General features: G+C 38.3%; 1 long non-coding RNA gene across 3 annotated transcripts in view; it reads left to right on the top strand.

The window, feature by feature from the left end:
• Nucleotides 1–16,223, top strand: part of LOC141421740 (uncharacterized) — a 156,299-nt gene that overhangs the window by 84,899 nt on the left and 55,177 nt on the right. For all 3 annotated transcript variants that reach the window (XR_012446443.1, XR_012446444.1, XR_012446442.1), the window contains one exon: nt 3,305–3,443. This is a non-coding gene — a long non-coding RNA (uncharacterized lncRNA). The remainder of the gene's footprint in view (nt 1–3,304; nt 3,444–16,223) is intronic.

Genomic DNA, 16,223 nt, shown 5'->3' with positions numbered 1-16,223 from the left:
AAGGAAGATTCCTATGCCACTGTGTAGCAGTAGACGGTGAAGCCTAGTTGGAATGACAGACCTGTCATGGAGACTTTTCAAACCAAAGACTTGTGGCCCCCTCAGAGAATGCAGGAAGCTGATGAGCTCAGTAAAGACCCTGAGAAGAGATAACTCTGGATCTTGGAAATAGCAGCTGTTATTGTTTGACACTTGGCTGGCAAGGTACGGGGAGGTGGTAGTGATGGAAATGCAACCTGTGGTGTGCTTTAAAGTAATGTTGACCCTGAGAACGTGATACCTTGATGCTGGGCCAGGGCAAGATGAGGCTGTGGAAACAAATTTGAAGCAGACACAGGCAGAAGAAATTGCAAAGGTGGTGAGGAGGCAGCTGGGTGGGGGGAGTGTGGAGTTCAGGTGCACCCAGGTACTACAGCTAAGGAACAGAGGGCAAACAATGAAGAGCAAGGTAAAGGAATGCCGAGAAACTACTCAGAGATGAGATCACAGAAATGTGGAGAACATTTGATGAGAACAGAATTCAGAGCGCCATCTTTCCATTAGGCAATGCCTGGGTCAGCATCTCTAGGACAATGTTCCCTCCTTCATTTCCCTCTCAGTGGGATAGGAGAGAATTCCTTGGCTAAAAGCATAGGAGGTTGGTGAGTACACTTGTCTAGCACAGGCCAGGAGTAAGAAGGTATTAGAAGAAATGTCAGCTATCTAACATTTTGATGAGTGATTGTAGGCTGTGTGGAACATCTTAAATGATATCAAATGATTTAGCTGAGAAAATATGCTTTTCTCTTAATTCTTTGCCATATGGAATGAACTCTTCATGGTCTATGATACCCTGCTCAATTTTACTCAGACATTTTTGTTCACAAATAACCATAAACAATAAAATCATAGAAGCTGACCTGTGCCAATGGTGGCTTTTCCTCCATTTATGGGACATGCTAACAGATGCAGATGCAAAGCAAACCTAATGTTTCCTCTCCATGTATCACTGCAGAGGAATGTTACAGGAAATATGTGGAGAACACATTAAAATATTAAAGGGATTAAAATGTGACCAGAGGAGGCAGAGTGTATATAATAAATTCTGCTATCTGTCCTCACATCAATTGCAATTTTTTTTCAGTACTGGGGACCAAACCCAGGGCCTTGTGCTTGCCAGTCAAGTACTCCACCACTGAGCTAATACTCCAGCCACTGCAATTGAGTTTAGTTGAGCATCTTTCTCTATGTGAATGGTTGAAATCATTAAGTTGAGAAGTTATTCAAGCAGCTCAGGTAGTTGGAAATCTTTGACTATGTAAACAAGATGTTTTAAATAACTAACACAAATAACCATCTACTAGGTTGGAGTTGTTGTGTCAGTACACAGATGAGGAGGTATAGGCTCAGAGGGATAGTGGAAACAGGACTTTGAAATTCCACTCACTAATTAGAACCTCAGCTCTGCCACTCTCTGACTGAACCATGCTGGGTTATTTATCCTTGACTTAGCTTCAGTTTTCTTTCCTTGTGTCCAAGGCCCTCTGTTCTCTCTCAGTAAACACACTGTTACTTGTATAGAATGTCCTGTGTCAGTAAAAGGAGTCACCAATCACCCAATTGCTCAAGTCTGGTCCTTGGTGTCATTTCTGTCATTTTCTTCCTAGACTTTTATCATTACTCTCTACTACCAATCAAGTCCTACAGCTTCTGCAGTCAGTAATGTTCTCTCTGTCCCCACCCCTTCCATCATAGTCTGTCTTCTCACTTCTGATTTGCTTACACCACCTTATGCCCACCTTGCTTCTAAACCATTCTCTACATATAGCCATAGGGAACATTTTTAAACTTCAAATTTGATCTTATAACTCCCCAATTTAAACTCTTTTTGTGGCTTCCTAGAACAGTGAGGACAAAATAAAAAATATCTCATATGGTTAACAAACCTTGTTCCTGTGTCTCTAGCACCATATCCTGCCATGTTCCTTTTTGTCAGTGTTTCAACCATTCTGAACTTCTCCAAAGTCTCAAATGGGCCATTCACTCTTTCCCTATCATACAATCTTCACTTTTTTTTCCTCCACATGGAATTTTCTGTTCTTCCTCCTACTTTTTTTTACTTTGCTGGTTAACTCAAATTTTGGGTCTTACCTTAACGTCCAGTCATTAGGAAAGACTCCTTGACTTTGAACTGGCTTAGGTACCCCTACTATATAGTCCCACAGGGCCTGAATTTCTTTCTCCTGATGCTCACTGCACTTGTAATTTCTTCTTCAGTGTGAGTCTTCTAAATGGATTATAAATTCCAGGCTCAGTGCCATAGCTCCAGTGCCTGCCACACAGTAGTTGCTCAGAAAATATTTACTGAATGAGTAGATGGTTAAATGGGGGCATTGTGAAATTAGCTAGGTAAAAGAGTTATATAGATCCTAGAACAGAGTCAGTATTCAATAATAAGCAGCTCTTATACAGCATACTCTGATCTCAAAATTTGTAAGTACAGAGCTGAGATTGGAAACTTGGTCTCTCTGGTTCAAAAAAATTATTCCCTTTCCACCACACCACCTTATTTACAGTTTCTAAGTTAAAGGTTGAGGCTTGTAGTTTTAATTTTCCAAACTTAGTAGAGTACAATCTTCTTATTGTTGAAGACTTTCCATAAATTAGACTTTTTTATTGTGGAAAACAGATGATCTATCTTTAAATAAATTTCAGTAAATTGCATGGCTCAGGTCAAGATGACCAGACTCCCTAACAGGCACAAGAGTTCATAGTATGGACTAAAACTGTGTAAGATGGAAGTAAGGGCTATTGGCCCAAGGAAGAGTCAAGTCCAAGGGGCTGGAGTCAAACTGAACAGACAAAGAATGGTGATAAAGTCTCTGAAGCAGATGCATGGGTAATTTACACATAGCTGGATATGTCTGGCTCCCATTGCTTCCAGCAAAACATCTTCTCTGACCTGCCTTACAATGGCTTAACTGCCCCATGAAGCCTGGCTTCTCTCATACTTGACAAATGTGAAATCTACAGACAAACAATGGATCAGTTAACCCAAACTCTACCAGCACTGTAAAAACTTGTGTGTTAGGAGCACAAGACATCTGAAAGAAGAAAGAGGTAAGGTTGTCTTGCCTATGTCTGGCATTTTAAGCTAATCCTTTTAAGATCTGAATTAGGTTTGTATAGTCTAAGGGTACTTATTGAGTCTTCCTATAGGTGAAGATAATGGAATTAATTTGCCTTATTTGAAAAAGAGCATTTGAAAGAGGGCCTTGAAGACCTGGATTCCAGTCCTGATTAATTTATTTGGTCTCTATTTTAGCTGAGCAGCACTGAAAGATGATTTCACCTCTCTGAACTTCAATTTCCTTTTCTCTGCTGAGGATCAAAACTTCCCTGACCACTAAATAAAGCTATTATGAGATCTGTATAAGTGAACGAATGGGAGTCATCTTATAATGGTAAAGTAATACCTTAAAATGAAGTAAATTTTAGTGATTGTTAATGATATGAAGGAAATATAATATGACAATTGTTGCTAGTTATTAATTGATAAAAATGACCACAAACAGTAATATAATTATAACGTTAACAAATATATTAAGCATTAATTATCCTACGAGAGAGAGAAGGAGAGGCTCACCCATTCACTGTTTCCAAGTAGACTCTGTAGGCAGAGGCCCTGGGGGAGAAAGCAGCAGAATGAAAATTATCTGTGGGCAATTTACTACAGAAGAGAAAGGAAAAGGACTGTAGGATGTGGCCTGCCTGTGAGGGAGTGCCCAGTGGGCCTCCTCCTCACTCTGAGTCCAAAGATCTCACACTGCTCCTGACCAGGGAGGCCTCTTCTCAAAAGCCTTTAAAGCAGAGATAAGCAGGACTTCCGTGAGGAAAAGAAAGTAGGAAAGTCAGAGTTAAGTAATATCTGTTTTTCTTTCTGAACTCATTACTCTCTTCGTGTGGGTGAGTGGGAGTAATGGGAAGAAAAGAGAGTGCATGAGAGTAGGGAGAGGCCAGGATTATTGCAATGGTGTCCCTTCTCATCGAAGAAGACAGCAGAAATGAGGACTTGCAATTCCCTAGCAGTGTAATTTCAACATTTCTGCTCCTCTCTTTACATCATAGTAATCTTGTTTGAAATTTATTTCATGGGCAATTAGAACTCACTGCACCATCAACTTTTGTAACCTGGCCCTGAACAATATTTCATGTTTCACTCCCTCTCATCCTCTCTTCCTTCTCTCCTTCCTTCCTTTTCTTGTCCCTAATTTCCTTCTTTATTTTCAAAGCACATTCACATTGATTTGATCCTAGTGACAGCCTCAGGAGAGAGAAATTGTAGTGATATTATCCCCATTTTTATAGAAGAAGAAAATGAGATACAGAGTTGAGCAATTTACCTCAGATTGTAGAGAGTGGTCATGGCCAAGTTGGAACAAGAATATAAATCTGTGACTCCTGGTCCAGGGTCCTTTTCAGTAATCACGCCACTTCTTAGACAGTCGAGTTATAGCTTATGGATGGCAGTTTTAAAGGCAGCCCTCATTGGAGAAATCATGCATACTCAAGGTGACCTTGGTCTCTCTTGGTTTGGATTTGAAGGCACAATGTATTTTTGGACCACAGAATTGCACTTCCAGAGGTTGACATTCTTACACCAAGTGACAGACTGGAGCTGAGAAAGACTTAGGGAATTATGGGTCCTAATAGCCCACTGCATCCTCACTTAAGGAAATGTGTTACTGGGGCAGAATGAAGGGAGAACAAATACTTAAAGGTTACTGTGCTCTATGACCTGCTCCAAACAGTTCACAGGCTTGATCTCACTTAATCATCCCAGTAAATTCCAAAATATACATACTAATTACCCCCGGTTTTAACATGGGGATTAAAGCAGAAGAGGTTAAATGTTTCTTATATGTCATTCAATTAGCATTTGATGGAACTATGTCTGCATTCAGTGTTAATAAACATAGCCTCTGAGCTTGGCTGTTTCATATCTATGCACACATGTGTACATGTATATTTGAATTGTTCCTGGTGTGTTTGAATTAAACAAATTTAATGTACTTAAAATGTAACTTTACTCTCAACCCTATTATTTTTTTGTTGCAAAGCCCTAGATTTGGGAGTTTTTAATTTCTCTGAAGGTAATTTCTCAATAATAATTCCCACTGCAGGGCAGAGACCTCTTATTTTTCTCTGTAACTCTTTCAGTTCCTCTAGCACTATGCATACCCCATAATGTATATGTATGAGATATTGTAGAATGGATTTCTGACACTTTTTCCATTATTATTTTTGCAGTCTTTTGGAAGAATGAACAGATGTATTTATTAGAAGCCTTCTTTTCTTGTAAAAAGTTTGGTTAGAAGGGAACTGTTCTCCCTTAGAATGGTCACATCATTGATATCTGAAATTATGCTTGTCTTAGTGTCACTCCATGTACCTGGGTGTTTAGGAACAGCAGAGGAATTATTAATGTCTTCCAGAAGAGTCAATAAATGTTTGATCATTTAAAATTTCTGATTCTTAATTTATTTTCCAATCTGAAAAATAAGAAGTTTAGATTAGATGACCCTTAACTTACCAGTATTAAGATTTTATGATCCTAGATCATTTGGATATTTACAAACATCCCGAATTTTGGTATTACAAAGCTCAGCTATTTGGATATCAAATTGATTTTCCCAATTTTATATGCATTATAAATGAAGTGCTGTCTAAGGGGCATACAAGGTGACTTCTGCCTGGATGCTGTTCCTCAGCAGACTAGCAGTCATCCTCCTAGACCCAGGTCTGGTGTCACCTCCTCTGGAAGGCTTCTTATAGTCCCACTTCCCTCCACCTTACATACCCCTCCCTAAATTCACCAGGTTGAGAAGATTTATTATCTCAGGTCTCATTGCACCCTGAACATGTTTGTGTTATTAGATTTATAATTTTGCTTAGCAATTTTTAAAATTTATTCATTTATTCACATGCGCATACATTGGGCCATTTCTACCCCCTGCCCCCCATGCCTTCCCGCTCCTCCCCACACCCCCTCGCTTCCAGGCAAAACCTGCTCTGTCCTTTTCTCTAATTTTGTTGAAGAGAAGACATAAGCAATAATAAGAAAGACAAAGCATTTAGCTAGTTGAGATAAGAATAGCTATACAGACAGATTCCTAGCACTGCTTCCATACACAAGTATATTACAATCCAAATTGATTCATCTCTACCTAACCTTTTCACTAGTTCCCAGTCACCTTCCTATATTGACCTCTGTTGCTTTAAGGTTACTGTATTAGCTCCTCTACAGTGGGGACATCAAACACTTTCAAGTTTTGGGTTTTCTACCTATCCCCATTCCTCCCGTATGTGCTCTCCCCTTAGCGTGTGACCGAAGTCCAACCACATTGCTGCATTTGCCCTTGATCTAAAGTCCGTATATGAGGGAGAACACACGATTTTTGCTCTTCTGAGCCTGGCTGACCTCGCTCAGAATGATGTTCTCTAGCTCCATCCATTTACTTGAGAATGGTAAGATTTCATTCTTCTTCATGGCTGACCAAAACTCCATGGTATATAAATACCACATTTTCTTAATCCATTTGTCAGTAGTGGAGCATCATAGCTGTTTCCATAACTTGGCCATTGTGAATAGCGCTGCAGTAAACATGGGTGTGCAGGTGCCTCTGGAGTAACCTGAGTCGCATTCCTTTGGGTATATCCCCAGGAGTGGGATTGCTGGGTCATATGACAGATCTATGTTTAGATTTTTTTAAGAAGCCTCCATATTGTTTTCCAGAGTGGTTGCACAAGCTTGCATTCCCACCAGCAGTGTACAGGGTTATTTTTCCCCACATCCTTGCCAACACCTGTTGGTGGTGGTGTTTTTGATGATAGCTATTCTAACAGGGGTTAGGTGGCATTTTAGTGTGGTTTTAATTTGCATTTCCTTTATGGCTAGAGATGGTGAGCACTTTTTCATTTGTTTTTTGGCCATTTGGATTTCTTCTTTTGAGAAAGTTCTGTTTAGTTCACTTGCCCATTTCTTTATTGGTTCATTGATTTTGGGAGTTTAGTTTTTTAAGTTCCCTATATATTCTGGTTATCAGTACCCATTCTGTGGGTAGTATCTTCAGTTTAGAGACCATTTGTTTTGTTGTGCAGAAGCTTTTTAATTTTATAGAGTCCCTTTTGTCCATCCTTTCTCTTAGTTGCTGGGCTGCTGGGGTTCTATTGAGGAAGTCCTTGCCTATACCTATTACTTTCAGAGTGTTTCCTGCTCTTTCCTGTACTAACGTCAGAGTTTTGGGTCTGATATTAAGGTCCTTGATCCATTTTGAGTTGATACCTAGTACAGGGTGATAAACCTGGATCTAGTTTCAGTTTTTTGCAGATGGGTAACCACTTTTCCCAGCAACATTTGTTGAAGAGGCTGTCTTTTCTCCGTCATATGTTTTTGGCACCTTTTTAAAAAGAAGGAGGGCATAGTTGCGTGGATTCATATTCGGGTCCTCTATTCTGTTCCACTGGTCTTTGTGTCTGTTTTTGTGCCAGTACCATGCTCCTTTTACTGCTATTGCTTTGTAATATAGTTTGAAGTTGGATATTGTGATACCTCCAGCATTGCCCTTTTTGCTGAGTATTGTCTTGGCTATTCATGGTCTTTTGTGTTTCCAAATGAACTTCAGGGTAGATTTTTTAATCTCTGTGATGACTGTCATTGGGATTTTGATGGGAATTGCATTAAACATGCAGATTGCTTTTGGCAGTGTAGCCATTTTTACTATGTTGAGCACAAGAGATCTTTCCACATTCTGTCGTCTTCCTCAATCTCTTTCTTCAGGGGTTTGTAATTCTTCTTGTAGTGGTCATTCACATCCTTTGTTAAGTTTACTCCTAGGTATTTGATTTTTTTTGAGGATATTATAAATGGAATTGTTTCTATATATTCTTTCTCAATTTGTTCATTGTTGGTATATAGAAAAACTAATGATTTTTGTAAGTTGATTTTGTATCCTGCCACCTTACTGTAGCTGTTTATGGTGTCTAGGAGTTTTGTGGTAGAGTTTTTGGGGTCTTTAAGCTTTAGGATCATGTTGTCTGCAAATACAGATATTTTGACAGTTTCTTTACTTATTTGTATTCCTTTTATTTCTTCTTCTTGCCTAATTGCTCTGGCTAGGAATTCCAATACTATGTTGAATAGGAGTGGGGATAGTGGGCACCCTTGTCTCATTCCTGATTTTAGGGGAAATGGTTTCAGTTTTTCTCCATTAAGTATGATGTTGGTGTAGGTTTGTCATATATGGCCTTTATAGTGTTGAGGTACATTCCTCTATTCTTAGTTTTCTTAAAGCTTTTGTCATGAAGTGGTGTTGGATCTTATCGAAGGCTTTTTCTGCATCTATTGAGATGTTCAAGTGGTTTTTGTCTTTGTTTCTATTAATGTGCTGTATTACATTTATAGATTTGCGTATGTTGAAACACCCCTGCATTCCTGGAATGGAGCCGACTTGGTCATGATGAATGATCTTTCTGATGTGTTGTTGGATTCAGTTTGCCATTATTTTATTGAGGATTTTTGCATCAATGTTCATTAAGGAGATTGGCCTATAGTTCTCCTTTTTGGAGGTGTCTTTGTCTGGTTTTGTGATGAGTGTAATACTTGCTTCATAAAATGAGTTAGACAGTGTTCCTTCCCTTTCCATTTCATGGAAAATTTTAAGGAGAGTTGGTATTACTTCTTCTTTAAAGGTCTGATAGAATTCAGCTGAGACTCCATCAGGTCCTAGACTTTTCTTTTTTGGGAGACTCTTGATTGCTGCTTCAATTTCATTTTGTGTTACAGATCTATTCAGGTGATTAATATACTCTTGGTTCAATTTTGGATGGTCATAAATATCTAAAAATTTGTCCATTTCTTCAAGATTTTCAAATTTATTGGAATACAGTTCTCAAAGTAGTCTCTGATGATTTCTGGATTTCCATGGTGTTTGTTGTTATCTCTCCTTTTGCATTTCTGATTTTACTGATTTTGGGTTTTTTTTCTCTCCTCATTTTAGTCAAGTTTGCCAGGGATCTGTCAATCTTGTTTATTTTTTCAAAGAACCAGCTTTTTGTTTCATTGATTCTTTGTATGGTTTTTTTTTGGTTTGTTTATATTTCATTGATTTCAGCCCTTATTTTTATTATTTCTCTCCTTCTGCTTGTTTTGGGATTTGCTTGTTCTTGTTTTTCTAGGCGTTTGAGATGTAGCATTAAGTCATTGATTTGAGATCTTTGGATCTTCCTTTTTAATCCAGTTTGCCAAATGGTGTCTTTTGATGGGGGAGTTAAGTCTGTTAACATTCAGTGTTAGTATTGATAGGTATGTGGTGATTTCTGTCATTTAGTTGTTTTTGTTGTTTGAGGGTTTGTTTGTGTGCAGCTGAATCAATGTTACTCTCTGATTCCTTGTCTTTTCTTTTCCTGTGATTTGGTACTACCTGTCCTTTCATGGTTTTGTTTGCTTTCACTTTCTGTGTGCAGAATTCCTTGAAGAATCTTTGTAGTGGTGGCTTTGTGGTCACATATTGTTTTAGTTTCTGCTTACCATGGAAGACTTTTATTGCTCCATCTATTTTGAATGATAGTTTTGTTGGGTTGAGTATTCTAGGGTTGAAATTATTTTCATTCAGTGCCTAGAATATCTTACTCCATGCTCTTCTTGCTTTTAAAGTTTCTGTTGAGAAATCTGCTGTGATTTTGATGAGTTTACCTTTGTATATTATTTCCTTTTTGTCTCTTACAGCCTTCAATGTTCTTTCTCTATTCTCTGTGCTTGTTCTTTTAATGGTAATATGTTGTGGGGTAGTTCTGTTTTGGTCAAGTCTATTTGGTGTCCTAGAGGCTTCCTGTACCTGAATGGGCTTAGCTTTCTCTAGATTTGGGAAATTTTCTGTTATTATTTTGTTGAATATATTATGACTTCCTTTTGCTTGCATCTCTTCTCCTTTTCAATGCCCATGATTCTCACATTTGGTCTTTTGATGGAGTCAGTGAGTTCTTGAATATTCCTTTCACAGGTCTTGAGTTGTTTGACTAATAGCGCTTCAGTTTTTCCTTTAATTTCCATTTCATCTTCAAATTCTAAATTGTGCCTTCTGTTCTAGTCTTCTGGAGTGGCCTTCCATTGTGTTTTGTATTTCTGTTTCATTCTTTTTTCTGAGGTTTTCCATATCATGGGTCACTTCCTCTTTAATATTGTCAATTTTTGTCTTTAATTCATTTATCTCTCTATTTATAGTGTTCTCTGTTTCACTTTTGTGTTTATTTAGGAATCCTATGAGTTCATTTACTTGTTTTTGTGTCTTCCCATTATTCTTTTTTTTTGGTGTTGGAATTTCTTGAGTGCCTCTTGTATGTTTTGGTTGACCATGTCTAGTAACATCTCCATGCAATTCTCAGGGATTACTTGCAGGATTTCTTCTTTCAGAACATTCTTGTGGGCTTCGTTGGGTTCCTTGGTGTAGTTTATCTTTGTTTCATTGGAGTCTGGAACTTGGTATCCATTTTCTTCAAATCCCTCTGAATCCTGTATTAAATTATTTTTGTGAGGAGAATGGTTTCCATCCCTTTTTCATCTTCCCATTGCTCCACTTGGTACTGTGTAACTATTTTCTTGATAGACTATTAGTGGTTTCAATCACCTATTTTTTTTCCCTTGGTTTAATTTTGTTTTGTGGGTGTGTTGGGTTTTAGGTTAGTGTATGTATGCTATTTCTGTCCCTGGTCTGTGTGCAATTTAGTATTATCTAACTCACAATAGTAAAACTAACAAAACAAAATAAAACAAAAACAAAAAAAAAGAAAAATAAATCAACAGGGAAGGATGGACAAATGCACAAACAAACAAACAAGAAACCAACCAACCAAACACATAAAAAAAATTCCAGATTCAGGAGCAATAGAACTTCAGTCTTAGTAAATCTGGCATTACGCCTTCAGCATCCAGCATCTAGTCTTGGTGTTGGTTTTTAAGCAGAAGCTCTGTCTAAGTCTCACCAGGTGGTTGGGGTATTGCCATTTTTTGTTTTCTGTTTTTCAGCGGCAGCTGCTTAGTCAGGTCCTCCCTCAGTGAGGTGTGGCAGTTTGAGTTTGTATATTGTCCTCAGATTCCGGAGATCAGCTCTGCAGCCCACCAGCGTTCCTGTTGGTCTGCTGGATGTCTCCCAAGCAGTTTTGGTGCCAGCATCTGGTGGTTCAGCAGCCCTCCTGTTTTCTTAGTGTAGTGTGGCGTGTAGAAGTTTTCCATGGTCTAGGGGCTCAGGGTGTCGATGTTTTGATTCTTCTTGGTGCTTTATTTCTGCCAAGTGTGGCTCCAGCATCTCAGCAAGATTTTTGATTTATGGAGCTCACTTTGTCTGCTTCTGCATTCTAGTTGCCATCTTGGATCCCTCTGCTTAGTAGTTTTTTAATCTATCTTTTCCACTAGTGTGTGATCACCCAGAAAAAAGGATATGTCTTCCTCTTGATGTTCCTACTACTTTGACTTCTTAATGATGAAGACTGCACTGAATAAAGAAGAGTCAAGAGAGGGCAAGAAGCATGTACTAGTAGCATCATTTGAGTACATGGGTCCACCTGAGTCTATATTTTAGACTTTTTATTTTGGTTAATTGAGCAAAAATATACTTTCCTGTTTTCCTCATTATAGAGTCAGCCAAATTCTTGTCACTTGCAACTGAAAGTTCTGACCCTAGGGGCCCTTTTTAGTGGTAGAGATATACTTGTAAATGAACCATTGCAAAAGAGTTGCAGGGGAAAGGTCAATGCAAGTTCCCCTTACATATAGGGTCTTAGTATCCAATATACAGTTCATAGATAAGTATAGCAACAGCACCCAACATTTTGCTGGAAATGAAGACTCCTCCCACGTCAATCAGCCCTGGAATGGGAACCTGTATATTAACAAAATCCTCCAAGTGATATTATTTGATGCTCAGGTTTGAGAAGAGTTGCTATAAAGGACATAAGGAAGGATATACTTATGGGCATTTTCCCACAAATGGTGACATCTTAGATAAATTTGGCAACACTCTTTTTTTGGGGGAATAGGAGGTAAGGACACTAGTTTTTAGACAGATAAGACAGTGGCAAGAGAAACCGAAGCAACTTTGTATACAAAGTGGGGCAGGGGATGGCTGGAAGGAGGCTGAATAAGTAGATGAAATGTAGGTTTTTTTTTTTTTTTTTTTTTTTGATGAGTCACAAGAGGCCCTTTACGATAGGGTCTCCTTTATAGTAACAACACATTATTTTGAGGGGTCTTTCAGCCAACATGATGACTTTAGTGACTAGAAAACCCAAGGTGTGGGGATTTACTATATGACTCTTAACTGCCATCACCCTGAGGATGATTCACTTCCTGGATTTACCACCACTGCAGTTAGAAAACCTTATGAATTACCATTGATCTCACAAACAAAATACTGCCCATATTACAGTCAAATTCCTCCTTTCCCAAGATTGCTGGGGTTTGCTTTTAATATTCTTTGAATTGATTCAGGACAAGGGATCAATGGCAAATCTAGAGCCTTCCCCTGAAGACCACTTCCAATGGTATTCTGATATTAATGTCATTCAGTTACTGCTTTTTACCGAGTCATCCTCACCATTTTCCAAATAGATGGTGTGGCAGAATTGTCTCTTCTTAACTTCCTTTGAACGCTTCTTTTGGAGACTGTAGTGAGATTGGAGAAGATGGAAATTGGAATATAAAAATGAAGCAAGATAAAAGTGAGTTAAATTTATGATGTGACAGGGCAGACTCATTTTGCTTTGTGAATAATGGCTAATCACTGTTTGAATCAGAGATTATTTACTAGCTGGATCCCATAAATCAGGATGGGGGTGGAGAAATATTTATCATGGCTAATGTCATGTGATTTTTTAATATAGCCAAATATTTTAATAAGATTGAAAATTCTTAGACACAAATGTCTTAAATGATGGTAGATATTGAGACATTAAAAGAAGGGTTTAAAGATTTTTGAAGTCAAGTGCTGCCCTTTAAAAATTGAAGTTTAATGATGCCTATGAACTCCCTTAACCTGCCTCCTTCACCCACAGTGCATATGATGTGGACAGATTTATGGTACCTGGGTCATTTTCTTGACTACCTTTTCCATTTTATGCAAGCTATTAAATATAATTAATGATAGTGAAGAATACATTGTAAATTGAACACATTTACAACTAGGGTGGGTCAAATGAAGGTGGCAGCTTGATGCAGAGGAGAAAGCAGCCCTTACCGGTGAGTCTATGATCATCAGGTTTAATTTCAATCCTAAAACTTGCTGTGTGACCTTGAGCAAGTCACTGCCCCTCTCTAGTCTTCATCCTCAAAATAAAGTGTTTGGATTCAATAGCTCTGCCTTCTCTATGCAATTTTTATACCAATAAGATACTGGTTCTTAAGTTCAGTTGTTTTGCTCTAATCCATTTTATTTTTCAATTTTTCTCTTTTTTTTATTAATGTATTTTTCTAATCCTGAAATAATCTTAATTTTAAAAACAAGGGGAACACACATCAAAAAATTCTTGGATGGTGCTCATCAAAGCTAATAAAGGACAGAAAAATATGTTTCTCAGTGTTGTAAGGGAGAAAAGGATTGGATATTGGATAAGTACTGTCTCAGTGAATTAATTGATCATCTCACTATTCAACATGTATCTCTGTATACTTGCTATGTACAGAGAACTAGATGAACAAAGCAGTGATTTTTGTGTATGCAGACTAAGAGGGGGTTTACTAGGATGCCTCATATATGCTAGTATTATCACTAACTTGATAATTGGCTTAGTAGATTTAACAGGAACTTTTGGGAACTAGCAACTAATCCTGGAGGAGCCAGAGACTGCTTCAATGTTATGAGAGACTTGAAATGATTCTTGAAAAATGAGCAAGTCTTTGTGAACTTGGGCTGTGGCAGGGAGAAGGAGTATGGAATGGTAAGAAAAGGCTCAAACTGGAACCTAATGCTCCCCTCCCTGCCAACTCTCACTAGTAGGGGTGGATGTGCACTTGTAGAAATGGAGAACTGTTTTTTTTCTTCATGAAATGTAAGGTATTAGGCAAATGGAATTCATACCCTCAACCATATTCAGACTGCTACCCTTCCAAACTGCCGCAGAAGAAATTCTTCAGTAGTCCCTGTGGGAGGAGAAAGTGACTTGGATGAGGTGACTGGAAATAAGGGTTATTCAGTGACTTTCAAAGGTGATAGTCATGGTGGAAATTCCATTCCTTTGTTCTTACTTAGAGAAGTGTAAAGGACAAGAGACCTGCAGATCTTCCTCAAACTACAAATGCTCCACCTACATAAAGTCACACCTTCCTTCCTGAGATGTTGAAGTCATGGTAGTGGATGTAATTGATGCACTTTGCTCTTGGCTCCTGCCCAGACTTGCTCATGCCAAGGACATAACTTCATACCAATGACCTATGTACATATATAGTTTACATAATTTTTTTTTTGGAAAAACTCAGCTGTAAAAGAGAAGATGATAATGTGTCCTTACTGGAAGGGTGTGTGGAGTTGGGTTATGTTTTTTGAAAGATGGGATATATCAGAGTATATTCAAGTGATGATGGGATTGTATCTGTCAGAATGAGATTTTAGGTGGAGAGAAAACAGACAGTTGATAGTATAAAATCTTCTGAGAAGAAGGGTGGGGGAGATGCAGTCTAGAATGTCAGAAGGGAGAGTGGTCTTGGATGAGAGAAGCTACTCATCAGTGACAGAAGGAGTAGAGTTGTAGTCAAGCTTACATATCTTTTGCAGATTTGCAGCAGGGAAATTGAGTGTTCTCATAGTTTTTGTTTAGTCTGAGACACCTTATGCCAGGCTGCCCACTAATAATGAAATGAGAAAAAGGGTGAGAAGTAGGGTTCTAATTCTGAAAAGTTGGAGAAAGTTTTAGTCACAGAAACATATAAGTATTTTGAAGGTACATTTGGGGTTGTAGATTATTAATTTAGAGTTGTGGGTTGTTCTAATATGCTCACTGTGTTTGATAGTTTGCCCCTCAAGTACCATTTCAAACCCCCCAGAGGGCTATGTCAACCATTTCCTTTGCTTTTTGGGAAGTTTTGTCAGTGGAAAGGACTCACATGAGATTAGAGGAACAGAGAAGAAGTAGGTCATGGTGTTTCATTTCATTGACTTCTTCATTGGCAGCTCCTTCATAGGTGCTTCCAAAGTCTAGCTGTGTCTTTACGTTGAAGATCATAGGTTCTCTCAGATTGCTGTGTTTCTAGATTTGAGTAACTGGTCATGCTCCAGCCATACTCAGGGCATGGGGTAATAAACTCACCTTAGTTGTTGCTAGTCTGGGTACTGCCCAGTCCTTTGTGGGTTTACCAAACACTCCTCAAAACTTTGTAAATAGTACCTCTATGAAAGTTTTCCTAAATTACCTGATTTTGAGTTTGCTATATGTTTCTTAATGGTACCTTGATCAATCCTATATCCTATTATAACTTTCTCAAGGATGTATTGCTCCATGGGCAATGCTCAACTGCTCATATGTAAACAAACACGTACAAGGATAAAGTTTTAATAGTTAAATTTGATAAATGGACAGATGAGGAGTTAGAGAAAAAAGGCACTTGGAATTTTTTTGTCCTAAAGTTATTGAAGTTAATTGATGTGGGAACTGAGTAGATAAAAAAGCTTCTGGTTTTGGGCAGTGGGGTCAGTTTTTAAGTTTTGATATTGAAAAATAAGAGTTATATGAAGAGGAGGAGAAGTGATCAGAGAATAGAATGGTGAGGCAGTAAGTCCAGAAGTGGAATGGTGTCAGGTGATAAACTTGTACTTGGTAGCAGTGATTTGTAGAGTGAATGTAGCTTGAAGTAAAGTTCAAGGAGTTGAAAAGCCAATTCATTGGACAATTCCTTTATGTTGTCACTGACAATACTAATGATGAAGGTAGGAATTGGAATCTGAGGGAAGACACTATTAGGTAGCAACTTCATTTATGAACAATATGGAATAACCAGGAAATCAGTAGAAGGCAGAAACCAGTAGATAGAAATGGTTAAATAAAATATCTTGAGACTTAAACAAATCTAGGGATTTTACAAGATGACACTGAGATTCCATCTCACCCCAGTGAGAACGGCTGTCATTAAGAAAACAAACAAATGCTGGTGAGAACGTGGGGAAAAAGAAACCCTAATATGCTGTTGGTGGGAATGTAAT

Source organism: Castor canadensis, chromosome 3 (assembly GCF_047511655.1).
Source record: "Castor canadensis chromosome 3, mCasCan1.hap1v2, whole genome shotgun sequence".
NCBI classification, from domain to species: domain Eukaryota; kingdom Metazoa; phylum Chordata; class Mammalia; order Rodentia; family Castoridae; genus Castor; species Castor canadensis.
This window is presented reverse-complemented; position numbering and strand designations above follow the sequence as displayed.